The sequence below is a fragment of the Microtus oregoni genome, unplaced genomic scaffold, assembly GCF_018167655.1.
Source record: "Microtus oregoni isolate MIOR12 unplaced genomic scaffold, Mior012 000002F_ref0000024, whole genome shotgun sequence".
Taxonomy (NCBI): domain Eukaryota; kingdom Metazoa; phylum Chordata; class Mammalia; order Rodentia; family Cricetidae; genus Microtus; species Microtus oregoni.
In genome coordinates, this window is record NW_024543061.1 from 68,818,312 (window position 1) to 68,832,558 (window position 14,247).

The following is a 14,247-nucleotide window of genomic DNA, read 5'->3' on the forward strand; positions in this document are numbered from 1 at the left end:
GTTCTCAAGGCCCCGGCTTCTCTGTCCTTCAAGCCCCAGTTGGGCGACAAAATGACGCGAATATTTTTGGCGCAGGTCTGAGAAATGAAGGCTTCAGAGACACGTGAGAATGCGAAGCTCAGTCTCAGAAAACTAAAGCGCTTTCCCTTTGCCTCTCAGCATTTTTTCTTCCCCCATTGTGTTTACATTTTAGCTGGTAGATTTCCATATTTCAAAACAAACTGATAGAAACTTCTGACAATACAATGACAGGTGCAAATACCTAATTCATGAGGTACCACGGTTTTCCGGGTTTCCTCTAAACCAGGTTTTGCATAGGCTTTGTATCCACGGGAAATGAAAAGTTTTTACCGCCCAGAAACCTCTCCGCGGATTCGATAATCCAGATCAGACCAAATCAAACAAAATTAGAAAAAGCCCAGGTTTAATGGATGCCAGCCCCGGTAAGATTCATACTGGGAAGCGAAAGGTCTGTTTAATACAATGCAAGTCCTAGGGGCTGTGTGAAAATTCCGGGGCCAGTACAGGTATAACCCAGGGGAGTCTAAGGGATGCTGAAGGTTTTGCTTGCTCTCCCTCTGGCCTGGTGCCCGAGGGAAATTATACCACATAATGTGAGTGTTTTCTATACTGGAAGTCAGAAAACACTGCTGAATCAAGTTAAAGCACACTAATAAATGATATCTTGGGTTAATGGATTGGATGAAAAAATATTGGCACCGCCATCCTAACAAAGCGATCTACAGATTCACAGCAATCCCTAGCAACACCTTAATACTATCTACTAGAACTGCATAGATTTGAAACATACAAAACTCTTGGAAAACACACAAGTTGGAGGACTTAGGCAGGCTTATGTGAAAATATAAACAGCCTATAAAAACAAAGCAACCTATAAAACAAGGCAATCTATACAACAAGGCAATCTATAAAAACAAAATATGTATGATATTGACATAGAGAAAAATAAACCAAAGTAAAAGATTAGAGAATAATGAGTACTATCAAATGTTCACTTATACGGTCTCACGATTTTGACAAGGGTACCAAAAGCACACCGTGGGAGTGAGGGGGACAGTCTCTTGGGCCAGTGACGACGGGAGAACTGGATGAGCACGCAGGTTTGGGTGTTATTGTTCACCATATACAGCAATGAAGTCCGAATGAATTAAGAAACTAAAAGCCTACGATTGTAAATTCCTGTAAGAAAAGGTAGGAAAGTACTAATGAGATGTATTTTGCGCTGACTCTTTGGATGTGTGTTGAAAAGCAGTGTGAAGACAGTAAGTAGGCGATTAATGCTAGGTGAATGTTGAAGATGCAGTTGTGAATGCAGAGCTGAGGCTCTGGGTAGGATCTGTCGGGCGGTTTGGGAGCGCGTTTCCGTTTCCCGATGAGACCGGCAGGGGGAGCACGAGAGGCAGCAGTCCGGTGGAGTGAAGGGCTTGTGCGCTGTGTGCAGGAGATCCTGGTAGTTTTTAGGTTTAGGTGCAGGAAGGTGGGACTAAGTGGTACAGCTAGGGCTCCACCCTCGTTCTGTGTGGATGGGTCCAGTGACGTCATTGGAAATCATCCTCAACTAGCTCTTTAACAGACACTACGCTTTCCGGCTCTGGTGGCGCAGACCGGTAGGATTTGCTGAAGGAGGCAGAGGCAGGTGGATCTGGAGTTCGAGGCCAGCCTGGACTACGATTTTTTTTCAATTTCTCAACAACAAGAGTACTTAAATTAACGTCTACAACACCACAAACCAACCAACTCCCCCGCACTGTCACAGGGCCGCCCCCCCCATGCTCTTTACACTTGGATCCTCTTCGACTACCCGCGTCCCCACTCAACGCAACCCGCATCAGCTCCTCCAGCCCGCTAACACCGCCGCTCACAAGCCCTTGCCCACGCACTCGCCCGACGCTCACGCCCGCCCATGCCCGCACCCCGGACCGCTCTCCGGACACGCTCCCCTCCCCACAATCCGGCAGCTCAGCACGCCTGACCCTCCGGTTCCTTTTCTCTGGTCCTGCAGGGCGAAACGACGAGTCAGCCGCCACCGCTCTAAGCAGAAATGTTCGCAGAAAATAGTTCGGTTTTTTGTTGTTGTTGTTGTTGTTGTTTATTTGGTTTTGTTTTTAAATCTCGAGTATAGAAATGTATAGACAACATTTGCTGGGTCTGGTTCACACCTTTAATCCCAGCACATGGCAGGCAGAGGCAGCAGGATCTGGGTAAGTTCCTAGGCCAGCCTGGGAAATTAAGCGAGTTCCAGGATAGACAAAGCTATTACATAGAGAAACGCCATCTGGGCGTGAGAGGAGAACTTAAAGACTTCTAGTAAACAATATCTCACTTTCACAGAGTTTGCCTCATCTGCAAAGCAAGCAGAAGGAGTTAAATATAGGAAAAGGTAAATGGTATTGGAAACCTATGATTACAGCGTTCACTTCAGCCCTGGGAAACAAGATTTCACCGAGGATGTACTTGTGGGAAGTAGTGGGTGTTATAACTGCTTGAGTGGGTAAGAGGTTCAGAAATGAGCTTGTTTAGACCAAGACGTTCTCTAAATTTGTTTTTGTATAAATAGGAACATCCAGAGATGCTGACACATCATTAAGGCAACCGGACAGCTGAACTCGGGCTGAAGGAGCAAGCAGATAAAGCTGTTCTGATGATCTGTTGTATTAAAAAGTGCTATCTATTGCTGAATAAATCCTTCCAAAATGTTCTAAATCACTTTGACATCACTCTCTTTATGACTATAATACAGCGCAGAGACTGCCAAGGCACTGATGTAATTATGGTTTTGTCTATTAAAACGCTGTATCCCTGAGATCAGGCACAAAAAACAGTCCAGAGGCTCGAGCCTCTGGAATTTAATAAAAGACTCAAAACTTTTAATTGGCTTAATCAGTGTGCTTGTCAGTAACTACCTCATGTGGACCAATTCATTGCCAGGTATCTTAGTCCGGCTTCTGTAGCTATGATAAATATCAAGCAACTTGGGAAGGAAAGGATTCCTTTCAGTTTATAGTTTACAGTAAGCCTTTGAAGCAAAGTGAGGTGAAGAACTCAGGGCAGGAATCTCGAGGCAGGAACTTAAGTAGAAGCCATGGACCGCGGCTGCTTCCTAGAGGCTTTCTCCTCCTGGCTTGCTCAGTTTGCCTTCTTGTACTATGTAGGATCATCTTCTCATTAATTAATCAAGAAAATTCCGGACAGGCTAGCTTACACTCCAGTGTTATGAGTCCATGTTTTGTGACACTAACTATGCACTGGGTGGGGTGGGGGGCGACAGCCCAGGCAAAGTGAGTGCAGAGGTCTGTATGGTAAAGCAATGGAGACGGGATTCGCAGTCAGGAGTCGTTACACGAAGTTTCAGATGTTTTGGTTCGTTTTGGCAGATCCAATTGTTGTGTGAAGCACAGCCCTCAGAAATCACTTTGTCCTTTGAGACTGAGACCCAGCTGTCTCTTTCTCTCCAAAGATCTGGGATCACAGAGTTGCCTCCTGAGTGCTGGGATTAAAGGCGTACAGCACCACCTCCCGGCACTGCAGTGATTTGTTATCTGAGAGCAAGAGAACAGCCACTGTTAGTGTTTCGAATTTGGTCATAATTATCTTGAGTTTGGTATGTTTTCCTCTGTTATTGTAAAGATTGTAGAGTACATAGTTATTAATCCTAGTAAAGCCAGAACAAGAACATGCGCGAGCATTAAAGCTAAAAGTTTGTGTAAGAAATCTGCAGTATAATGTTGAATAAGAATGTGCGCAGAGAGGAGTTGTTGATGTTTGAGTGTGTTGGGGACGAGGGTAGTGAAGAAAATGGTGGAGAGCAGCCTTGTGGTTGTTTGGGGGTTGTTTGTAGGTGTTGAGTATCCTTAAGGTGTTTTTGTTGAGAGTTGAAGGGGAAAAAAAAGTGTAGTCCAGACTGGCCTCGAACTCCAGATCCACCTGCCTCCGCCTCCTTCAGCAAATCCTACCGGCCTGCGCCACCAGAACCGGCAGGGGTATAGTGTGTTACATCGCTACTTGAGAACGAAGGACAATGACGTCACTGGACTCATCCACGGAGAACGAGGGTGGAGCCCTAGCTGCACCACTTAGTCCCACCTTCCTGCACCTAAACCTAAGAACCAAGTGGATCTCCCGCACACAGCCACACAGGCCCTGCTCTCCACCGAACCGCTGCCTAGCAACGCCTGGAGGCGCTGTCCTCTCGTGCTACCCCTGCCGGTATCCGCGGGAAACGCACTCACAAACCGCCCGACAGCTTCTCAGCCTAAGCCTCTGCTCTTCATCCACTCTCAACTCTAACCACAGAAAAACACCACCTTCAACATTCACCGAGCTTCAGTCACCTACTTACTGTCTTCACACTGCTTTTCAACACACATCCAACGAGTCAGCGCAAAATACAATCTCAATAGTACTTTTTTACCTTTTCTTACAGGAATTTACAATCGTACGCTTTTAGCTCCTTAATTCATTCTGACTTCATTGCAGTATGTGTATGGTGAACAAGAACACCCAAACCTTCGCGCTCATCCTGTTCTCCCATGGTCACTGGCCCAAGAGACTGTCCCCCTCACTCCCACGGTGTGCTTTTGGTACCCTTGTCAAAATCATGAGACCGTATAAGTGAACATTTGATAATACTCATTATTCTCTAATCTTTTACTTTGGTTTATTTTTCTCTATGTAAGTATCATACATATTTTGTTTTTATAGGTTGCGTTGTTTTATTGGTTGTTTATATTTTCACATAAGCCTACCTAAGTCCTCCAACTTTGCGTGTTTTCCAAGTGTTTTGTATGTTTCAAATCTATGCAGTTCAAGTAGACAGTATTAAGGTTTTAATAGGGATTGCTTTGCATGTGTAGATCGCTTAGTTAGAATGGCCGTGCCAATATTTTTTCATCCAATCCATTAACCCAAGATATCATTTATTAGTGTGCTTTAACTTGATTCAGCAGTGTTTTCTGACTTCCAGTATAGAAAACACTCACATTATGTGGTATAATTTCCCTCAGGCACCAGGCCAGAGGGAGAGCAAGCAAAACCTTCAGCATCCCTTAGACTCCCCTGGGTTATACCTGTACTGGCCCCGGAATTTTCACACAGCCCCTAGGACTTGCATTGTGTTACAAAGACATTTCACTGCCCTTGTGAATCTTACCGGGGCTGGCATCTATTAAACCTGGGCTTTTTCTAATTTTGTTTGATTTGGTCTGATTTGTATTATTGCGTCCGCAGAGAGGTTTGTTGGGCTGTAAAGACTTTTCATTTCCCATGGATACAAAGCCTATGCAAACTTGGTTTAGAGAAAACCCGGAAAACAGTGGTACCTCTTGATTAGGATGGGATTAATGAGTCCTGGCCTTCAGTTGCTTTTCCCTCCTAGAACCTTCTAATTGAAGTTACTAGAAGCTGTGCCTAGTTAGAGGATCAGAGCATCACCTGTTGACCATTAACTGCAGTGTATTTAAGTCTACATGGCGTTAATAAAGATGGGTTTTCTGAACCAGCGTTTGGAGCTGCGGTGTGCCAGTCTGTCTCTCAGCCTCCAGCCCCTTGCCCGAAGCAGGGGAACTGGGTGCCGGGGCACAGAGTGTAGACTTGAGCACAGTGCAGGGCTATTAGAGGTCCCCACCGAGATCGGGAACTAGGGAACGCTGAGAGTTTGCCTTCAGAAGGAGAGGGTGGATTGGGGTATGTGTTAATCTTGATGTCCTTCGCTCGGTTTGGCAGCAAGTGGAAGTCAACTGAGAAAGAGGGGTAAACGAACAGGTTTGTCCCAGGCTGGAGGGGACATATGTATTGGGAAAAGATAAAATGTATATAGCTTAAAAAAATATATGTGTACAGATGTATGATATGTTGATTGTGTTGTCTTATGTGTTCTGGACTGGAGAAAGACATTTGATTCTAGGAACTGCTAAGAAAGGTTTCTTGACTTTAAAATATGGGCTTAAGAATTTGACGCTTTGGAAAGGAGGTTCTCTTTTTGTCTCCACCATTGATGAGAGCATAAGGATTTATTTTATATTCATGTGGTTTGAATCCCGGAGACCTCCTGAAATATTGCCGTGGAGTGTGAGCTGCGGTGATCCAAGGCCAAGCGGCTTCACGCGGTGGGTGCTGTAGGCCTGGACCTCTGTCCCAGCCCAGGGACAACCGGCCAGGACACTATCTGCCCCACCCAGACCGGGCTGGGGTAGGGCCACTGCTCCGCCCCACCACGCCTCTACCTTCCAGCTTGGGGAGGTGGAGCCTCGGCCTATCCCCCGGTGCTGCGACCCATGTCCAAGTGCGACTGGAAAATGGCAGTAAATACCCCTAAGAATGCAGCGTCCCCGCTCAGCAGGAAGTAGCCAGACAGATTGACAATGCCCAAATTCCCCAAAAGATTGTTTAAGTGGGGCCCCTTCAGTGGTTCCAGAGCAGCAAGCCTACTTTCCTGAGTTCTGCTCCACCCTTCAGTGGTCCCAGAGCAGCAAGCCTGCTTTCCTGAGTTTCGCTCCGCTCCACTCACCAGTTTGGACCCAGAACGAATGCAGTGGGGCTAGAAGGCAGCTGGAGCTTTGCTAGGTGGCTATGGTGGAAGGCACATTGCCTCAGCCTAGTCGGTGCCCAGCCTGGCGGATGCCACAGCGGTGCCAGGAGTGTCAGCAAATGCGACAAGTGCTGGAGCTGAGACAAGCCGGAGCACAGACCTCACTGTGCTGCCAGAGAATGCAGCAGCAGGAAAAGGAGAAGGCAGTGGCAGTTCCAGACTCTGTACGCTGCCGAAGAGTCTGCGGCAGAGCGAATTTAAAATCAAGAGACTGCCCTATTGTAGAGTAGGTGGACTTATGGCTAGTACAACAAATGTATAAATACTGCTAATGCCTCTTATGTGGTGAAATAACTCAATGGTTACTTGAATAACCCTTGAAATGTTACAATTAGCACACCAGATTGTGAGTATTTTAGCCAAATGGTTCCTTAGCAGAAGCAGGATAAGCTGGGCTGCAAGGGAAGCCAAAGAGGTGCACGAGAGAGAAGGCGTCTTCCATACACTCAGCTGACAAGAATGAATGGCCACGGGGGTATGGCAGCTGGGGTATGTTATTGAGGGGACTGCTGAAGGAGCAGTGGTTTCTGACTGCTCCTGGGGTCATGGCAAAGCCACTCCTAAAAGTCCTGAGTCTGAAATGGTCACATACCTCTGTTCACTTTAGGGGAAAAGGGTGTGTGGGAAATAGTATAAAAAAATTTAGGGGTGAGATGTTGGGAGCAGTGAGACCCTAGATCCTGAATTTCTTGTAATCCCCTCATCTGAGTGCCTACAGCTGCTCTGAGCATGAGACCTTGAGGAGTTCCTGATGACAGAGTGGTTTCTGGGTTTGGCTGGGGCGTGGCTATCTGTAAGCGGCGTAATAACCAGGCTAGCTTAATATGAAACAGCAAATTTTAATGAAGGGATAGCTTACAACACCAGGGATCCAGGGATGAGCAGGAGATTAAAAAAAAAAAAGAGCGGCAGGGCTCACGCCCGCCAGATTTATGTGTAAACATTAGCCCGAGGCGAACACGCCCCCTAAAGGGCTGGGCTATCCCTACAGCTATCTCTATATAATCTGCCCCTGAACACAATTACGGGGGCATTCTTGGGGAATTCGAGGATGACCGTTGTCACTGTCTCTCTGTCTGTGTGTCTCTGTGTATTTTAACCTCCAGCCCCTTGCCCATAGCTCGGTAACTGGGTGCCAGCGCACAGAGCACAGACACGGGGGCGTGGTGCTCGGCAATTGGAGGTCCCCACCAAGATAACGGGAAAGGGAGCACTAGGAGACCACCCTTGGCAGCCCCTCCTAGAGAGGTAAGCAGACAGCGTCATTCCTGGCTGACAGAGATGTACTGAGGAGTTAAGATGGAAGGTATCTTTTCTTGGTTCAGAAAAGAGTCCGACGATAGGGAGGAGTTTGATGATTTAGAGCTAGTGGAGAATAGTGAGGAGGATTCATCAGAAGAAGAAGAGATTGATTACACGTAAGGAATTTAAAAAATCTCTCTAGAAAGATGAGAAAACTTAGAGTACAAAAAGACATCCAACTCCCTCGGCACACCGGCTTATAATAATGAAGGTTGGTGGTTTCAGTTGAGTAGGGGCTCTGGCACTGAACAAAACAAGGGAGTTTGTTTCCGTCCTGTACACATGGTTGCACCGGTGATGGAAGTGCCAGACACCAACAACCCAGGGCAAATAATTCGCCAACATTTTGCAATCCAATTTAAAGAAATGAAGCAATTAAAGGAAGCTGTAGCTGCATATGGGGCTCAAGCACCCTTCAGTTGGCCACGGTAGAATCTTTCTCTGCTGTGAATTTAACACCAAGTGATTGGCAGCAATTATGTTGTTCTGTCTTATCTGGGGGAGATTATCTCCTATGGCGAGGAGAATATCAGGAAAATTGTAAGCAAACGGCCCAGTTAAATGCTCTAGCGGGTCAAGCTCAATGTAATTTAGATATGTTAACTGGGGCTGGGATTTATGCTGATTTTCAGCAACAAATTATATATGATCCAGGAGTATTGGCCCAAAATAGCCTCAGCTGCCACTAAAGCGTGGAAGGCCTTACCTAACAGGGCTGCTGGAGATCAGTTATCAAAAGTTCTACAAGGACCGTCTGAACCATTCCAAGATTATGCAGATAGACTGTTACAATTAGCAGGTAGATGGTTTGGAGATGAGACAACAGCCATGCCTATGATAAAACAACTTGTATTTGAAAATTCCAATAGATATTGTAAGGAAGCATTACGCCTTCACAAAACAGAGTTTAAATGAATATATGAGGGTATGCAGATATATAGATGGGAATTTCATTCAAGGCCAGGCTATAGCAGCAGCTATTCAACCTTGGAGAAACATAAGAGCACTGGGAGAGAGGGCCGGAGGCCGTAATTGTTTTAACTGCAGAACTCCTGGTCATTTTCAAAAGGAATGCCACAGCTGACAATGAAGGGAAGGAGGAAACCTGGCTTGTGCCCTAAATGCAGAAGGGGAGCATATTGGGCTAAAGATTGCTTCTCTAAAACAGATATAGATGGGAAACCTCTGTCACGTACCATTAATCAACAGCAGGGAAACTGGCAGAGGGCCCTGCTCCAGGGCCTCAAAACCTCAGTGTATGGAGCAATGACCACGGGACCACAGGGATGGTATCCTGGCAGTGGCTGTGTCCAGTTCCTTCTGCAGAGAAATCCTTTCGCATTGCAGACCTTGTCGGAGCCACACCAGGGAGCTCAGGATTGGACCTCTGTGCCTCCGCCAGAGCAGTCTTAACTCCACAAATGGGAGTGCAAGCACTCCCTAGGAGTATATGGGCCCTTACCACCGGGTACCATGGGACTTATATTAGGCAGAAGCAGTACCCTTTTAAAGGGGATCCAAATACACCCTGGGATAGTAGAAAGAATGCATATGGTAATAAAAGGGTATTTCACAAAAATAAATAGGGGGAGTATATTCTCTACCAATACACAATTGGCTTCTATTTTGTTTATTATAAATTTTTTAACTGTGGATAGTGAGGGTCATTCGGCCATGGAAAGACATTGGAATAAAAGTTCTGTCCTTAGGATGAGTACGATGGAAAGACATTCTTACAGGTCAATGGAAGGAGCCCACGCCCTTGTTGGCTATGGTGAGAGGAGCTGTTTGTGTTTTTACTCCAGGAACGGACAAGCCCATTTGGGTAGCAGAGCGATATGTTCAGGCTGTGGAAAATGATGAGAAAGGATCCTGTGATGAGCCTGAGAATAACACCTGTCATTCTCTTGATGCGCCTCTTGGTGAGTCCCAATCAGGCGGAAAGCTAGGAAAATGAGTATACAAACTCTTATTCCTAAGGATGTTTCTAAGATTTTTGCGGCACATCTGCTAGCCCCAAAGAGAAGGTTGTCCATCCCCGCAAGATCCCCGGGGCAGGCTGGCAGAGCCCACCATGCGACAAGCGGCTACAGTTTCCCACCAGCAGGAGGGCACACGCAGCGTGGGTGGTGGCAGCGGGTAACAGACACATAGACACAGAAAATAGCCATAAGTATTTATTAAGAAAGAGGGAGAGAGAGAGACAGAGAAACAGAGAGAAGGAGGAGAGAAACAAAGCCCCGTGTGTACACCTGGAGAGAACAGAGGAGAGAGAGATGGCGGCAGAAGTCAGAGGTAAAAAGGAGTGGGCATGGCTAGGGCAGGGACCGAAAGAATAAAACAAACCTTTGGCAAATTTCGAGACAAAATTGTACTTCCCTATGATAAAGATCAATTGTTACATTTACAGGAATATAATAATGATTGGACTCTATATTATCAACTGATGCAATGATTGATAGCCATTATCCCCAACATTCACTGTTAAGTTTCTTTAAAAATCATCCTATTATTTTTCCACGAATAGTAAAACCTAGGCCTCTAGTGGGAGCTCGAACAGTTTTTACAGACGGTTCTCCAAACGGAAATGCTGTGGTAGTTTCTCAGGGTTTAGTATCCCAAACACCTGTTGGCAATGTCTCTGCTCAAGCAGCTGAAGGCCAGGACTCAATTGGTCCCAACATCTCCCCCCTAAATTTTTATAAAACAGAAGACCCTCCTGTCTTAGGTCATCTCAGAAGAGTAAACCCTTACTCGTCTTTGGGAGGCCCCTTCCCTGTCTTAGGCAGGCCCTCTTCTGTAGAAGTTGCCCGTCTATGGAGGAGTCTTCATAGTTTGTGCAGTATTTGCAACCAAAGCTGGAATATGTTTGAGTTGCTGGCCAACAGGCTCAGAAGGACTTGCTAAATGACCATATGCTGTGCTCCAGCTTGTCTCAGCTCCAGTACTTGTTGTTGCGTTTGCTGATACTCCTGGCACTGCTATGGCATCTGCCAGGCTGGGCACCGACTGGGCTGAGGCAATGTGCCTTCCACCACAGCCACCTAGCAAAGCTCTGCTCCAGCTGCCTTTTAGCCCCAGCTGCATTCGTTCTGGGTCCAAACTGGTGCCTGGAGTGGAACAGAACTCAGGAAAGCAGGCTTGCTGCTCTGGAACCACTGAAGGGGCCCCACTTAAACAATCTTTTAGAGAATTTGGGCGTTGTCAATCTGTCTGGCTACTTCCTGCTGAGCAGGGACGCTGCATTCTTGGGAGTATTTACTGCAACATTTTGGGAGGTCTCGGTGAATCAAACCACAAGAATCTCGAATAAATCCTCAGGTTCTCATCCTCTGTGGAAACAAAAGCAGAACCTCTTTTCCAAAGCATCAAACCCTTAAGCCGACACTTTAAAGTCAAAATACCTTTCTTAGCAGTTCCTAGAATCAAATGTCTTTCTCCAGTCCAGAACACAAGACAACACAATCAACATATCATACATCTGTACACATTTATCTTTTTGAGCTGTATACATTCTATCTTTTGGAGGCCATCAATTCACCCTCTGGCCTCCTGTTTCAGAGGGTGTGCCATCTTAATTCCCCAATATGTCCACTCCGGCGGGGGACAACCCTGTCCTCTTATCCCTCTTTCTCGGTGGACTTCCACTTGCTGCCTGCATGGCCTGGAACAGAAACCTAGCAAAGGAAGTCGGGATTAACACATACCACCATCCACCCTCAACTTCCAAGGGCGACCTCTCAGTGTTCCCTAGTTCTGGAAATCTAGGTGCTGCTGACCTTCAATGCTGCACACCTTGGCCTGGTCTGCTCTCTATGCACTTAGGCCCCCGTTCGCGAGCTTCAGGCAAAGGGCTGGAGGTCGAGAATACACACGAAGACACAGACTGACACACAGACCTTCAGACACTGGTACCAAAAGCCCCTCTTTAATAGAACCAAGGAGGCTTAAAAACACTGCAGTCAATGGCCAACAGGTGAAAATCCCATCCTCTGATCCTCTACGCTAGGCACAGCTTCTAGTAACTTCAATTAGAAGGTTCTAGCAGGAAAAAGCAGCTGAAGGCCAGGACTCAATTGGTCCCAACAGATAAGACTGGTTCTGTCTGGTCACACCTGCTCTGTCTGCCCTGAGCTAATGCTCCTCTCAGGCAGAGTTATTGCTAGACTTGTGCATCTGAATATTTGTTGGCCAAAAAAGACCTGGTTTCATCATTTTTTAATATTTGAGTTCTGTGTGTTTTCTCTATTTTTTTAACTAAAGACTAAAATTTCAAAGTTATTTAATGACATCCTCAGGGAAGTAAGCAAGCAGTGACCAAAAACCCCAGACACACCTCTATTAGTAAGAAGGATGGCCTTTCACCTTTTTCTCTGGAGTTTAAAACATTGAAATCAGTCTCACAGACTGACTTCAATTCAGACAGAAGGTCATTTTCCCAGATTCAGTCTTTATAGCCTGCATAATAATTCCAAATATATCATTACAAAATGAAATTACTCTTACATACATATACAGAAATAAATAAATGTAACTTACAAAATAGTTCTACCAAATCTCCTCGCCGTTGTCCAAATCCTCTACTCCCTCACTACTGACTCCTGTGTAAAGACTGTAGTGAAACCTGGGAGACTAAAATGTTTTTCCTGATTAAAAACATCAACAATTTATTTTTTGTAAAACCGGAAAGAGTCATGACCCACACACTTGCCACAACTAAAGGCATATCTTATTGGGAACAGCCTTATCTCTGATGTCAGGGCGCTCACTGAAAATGGGATACTGCAGCATGGTGTTGTGTTCATAGTTTCTGGCCAGGCTTCTGGTCTCTTCTCCCCCTCCCCCCAACCCCCTCAGGTCATGTCCTTCATGTCCGGCCTCTTGTTAACCTTCCACATTTCTTTCACTCGGCTTACTGAATCCTCTGAAAGACAGAAGAGCTGATTTCAACCAGTGTGGAACCCAAGGATATTTCTGCACATGAAAGCCAGTACAGCACACAGTGAAACAGAGGGAAGACGAGAGTCCCGTGCTCATCTCGGGGAACACAGAAACAGCGTTTGAGGAGATTACATGCCGCTTGATGGTGAGGCATTTAACAAAGTAGAGGAAGAAGCCTCTCCACTCACATAGTGACCACCATTTATAAAATGCCAGAGGGTAGGACTCAGAGCAAGTGTGAATACCCCTGCTGGTCAATAAACACACCGCTGATCAACATAGGACTGGAGGTTGTAGGTGTAGGACCCAGCCACAAGAAGCTCAATAGTGGTCTGAGTCTGAGTGCTTTACCCTAAGGTTATACCTGGTTCCAGGAAAGACGAGAAACTGAGACCACCAAGAAGCAACTTCCTAATGTGTGTAGAGAGGATCACCTGCCAGCACAACCCATCCCTTTCCACCAGGACACCCCTAGACCAATGTCAGACAATCAGGAATCCTGAACCTTTAAAATCCCTCACCTCAACCTCTGTTATTATAAAAAAAAAGAAACCTACCCAGCTGTGCTCAGGGTTCTCAGATCACTAATACATTAGACACACTAGAGTTTGAGTTTGCCAGCTTGTGTAAGAATAAAGGCTCTTTGTTTTTACATATGGGACTCGGTCTCCTTGTTAGTTTTGGGGGGACTCCGCATATCTGGGTGTAACAATAGGCACACCAAAGGGGTTAAAAACAAAGATATCTCTATTAGAGAAGATATCAAAACATTCTCTGTTAGCAGGGAGCAAACTCTTCAAAAGTTACATTTTATTATGTATTTGTGCATGTGTGTGTGTGTACATGCGTTTACCTGTGTACATGTCTTGTCACACATGTGGAGCTCAGGGGACAACTAGCAGAAGTCTACTACACGGGTCCTGGGGGGTCAAACTCTGGGTCCTCTGGCTTGGCAGCAGGCACTCTGGTCACTGAGCCAACTTACTGGACCTAGAACATATTATGTATAAAAACTAAAAGATTCTCTCTGTGTGTCTCTTAGTCTCTCTGTTTGTGTCTGTCTGTCTGTCTGTCTCTGGGAGATGAGAGTCCATAATCGCAGGGTAGAGGTAGCCAGCAGACATGGTAGTTGGAGCAGGAAGCTAAGAACTCACATCTTGAAACACAAACATGAAACAGAGCAAACAGGAAGTAGGGTGGGACTTAGGATAGCAAAGCCTGTTCCCAGTGACATACTTCCTCCAAGAGGGCCACATCTCCTAACCCTCCCCAAACATCACCACCACCTGGGACCCGGGTGTTCAAATGCTCAGCACCACGCAGGACATTCTTATTTAAAACACCGCAGTCACCTGTGTACAACACTTACCATGAGCAATTCGAAGAGAAAACTAAAA